We start from the raw sequence: 2,127 nt of genomic DNA on the forward strand, positions 1-2,127 counted from the left end.
CTGACTGACATTTGAAATAAATGTTTGGGTTTTTTTTGTTTTTTTTTGTTTTTAAAAAAAGGTTGAAGTTTGGAAGTCCAAGATTGATATGGCCATTCCATTAGTCATGGGGGACCCAAAATCCTTCCATCTTTATGTTCCATCATATTTACTCATGGCTTCCATCCTCAAAGTTGTCTTATCTTGTAATCCAAGATAGCTGCTAGAGCTCCAGCCATCACATTTGTGTCCCAGGCAGGATGGAGGGAGGGCAAAGAAGAGAAAGAGGCCTTTAGTGAGTTGACCCTCTTTAAAAGAGCTTTCCCAGCCGGGCTCGGTAGCTCACACCTGTAATCCCAGCACTTTGGGAGGCCGAGGCGGGCAGATCACAAGGTCAGGAGATCAAGACCATCCTGGCTAACACGGTGAAACCCCGTCTCTACTAAAAAAAAAATACAAAAAAAAAATTAGCCAGGCGTGGTGGCAGGTGCCTGTAGTCCCAGCTACTCAGGAGGCTGAGGCAGGAGAATGGCATGAACCTGGGAGGCAGAGCTTGCAGTGAGCTGAGTTGGCGCCACTGCACTCCAGCCTGTGCGACAGAGCAAGACTCCGTCTAAAAAAAAAAAAAAAAAAAAAAAAGAGCTTTCCTGAAGCCCCACCCAAGGACCTGCAGCTTAATGCTCATTGGCAACCCTTGGTCAATGGGAAATGCAGTCTTTTAGCTAAGTGCATTGATGCCTGGAATAAAATCAAGGGTACCGTTTAGTAAGGAAGAACAGGGGAATGGGGATTGGGTAGGCAGCCTGCAATATCTGCCACATCATGTATGAAATCAGGTTCCAGGCCTGAGACACTGAAGTACATCAGGATGCAAAATGACCCCGTGTCATTCAGTGAACATGCTGGTTTCCCAAAGAGTCCAAAATGGTAGCTGCGACCTGCAGTGTAAGGTTTAGGCAACAGAGATCTAAGTGAAGAATCATGAGTATGCTGATCTCCTGAGCCCATTTGCTGTGAACACAGATGGAAGGGAAATTTTATTCTCAGAACCTGTTGCTCTTAACCTGAGCAGATGTTTGCTGTCTTTTTCCTATTTTCTTTTTATGGAGATGTAATTCCCATAACATAAAATGCACCATTTTAAAGCATACAGTTTGGTGGGTTTTAGTATTCTTGCTATGTTGTGCAACCATCACCACAGGCTAAATCCAGAACATTTCCATTACCCCAAAAAGGAACCCTATACCATTTGCAGTCAGGGCAGATGCTTCCCTCAATCCTTCTCCACCCAGTCCTGGGTAGACCAGAGAGCTGGACTTAACCATATGAATGAGTGCTTGAGCTCCTTAGATGACATAGGTTCAAACCCTGGGATTCTGGAATATTTTAGACCCTCTTAGGAAAACCAAGGACAGGGTCATGGTGAAATTCACCTAAGGTAAGGAAACGTGGGGTCCACAAGGATGCTAAACCCTCAAGCCTGTGCCTTCAGCCTGTGAGCTCCTTTCCTGCAGCCCACAACCCCCGGCGGCTGTAGAAGACAAAGAGGCTCTGCAGTAAGGGACAGGGAAGCTTCCAGAGCTTCTGAGCCTCCAGGGCCCTCGGTAGTGATGCCCTAAGTTGCAGAAGCTTTAAAAGCTCTCTGTTGTGACACCAGACACTGATATGGGATTTCTACATCCAGTTGGTACTAATCAGTGTGAAAAGCGGGCTGAGAGGAGAGGGAGGATGCAGCACATTCATTAAGGGCCTCGTGTGTTGTAGATTCAAACAGAATCTCCTTTTTCTACTCACAACCATCCTGGGCAGTATTATACTCATTTTCCGGAAGGAGGACTTGAGGTTCACAAAGAGATGTGCCTTGCCCTGACTGTACAGCCGAATTTCAGACACTTCCATCTGAGCCTCGAGTCTCAGCATTCTCCATTGCACCATGCTGTGGGCACCTGTGGAAATGCCTCCTGACCTGGCCCAGGGCAGGTGCAGCCACCTCTTGAGTGGCCTAGTTAGGGGCAATGACATTAGGTCGGGGCTTGGCTTAGCTCAGCCCTGGGCTCCTCCGAGTCGGTGGGAGCTTGGCATGAGCTCCCCTCCCTTCTGCCTGCCTCCTATTCTTCACTCCTCAGGCAAAAAGGTTGCTCAAGGAGA

This window comes from Pan troglodytes, chromosome 7 (genome assembly GCF_028858775.2).
Source record: "Pan troglodytes isolate AG18354 chromosome 7, NHGRI_mPanTro3-v2.0_pri, whole genome shotgun sequence".
Classification (NCBI taxonomy): domain Eukaryota; kingdom Metazoa; phylum Chordata; class Mammalia; order Primates; family Hominidae; genus Pan; species Pan troglodytes.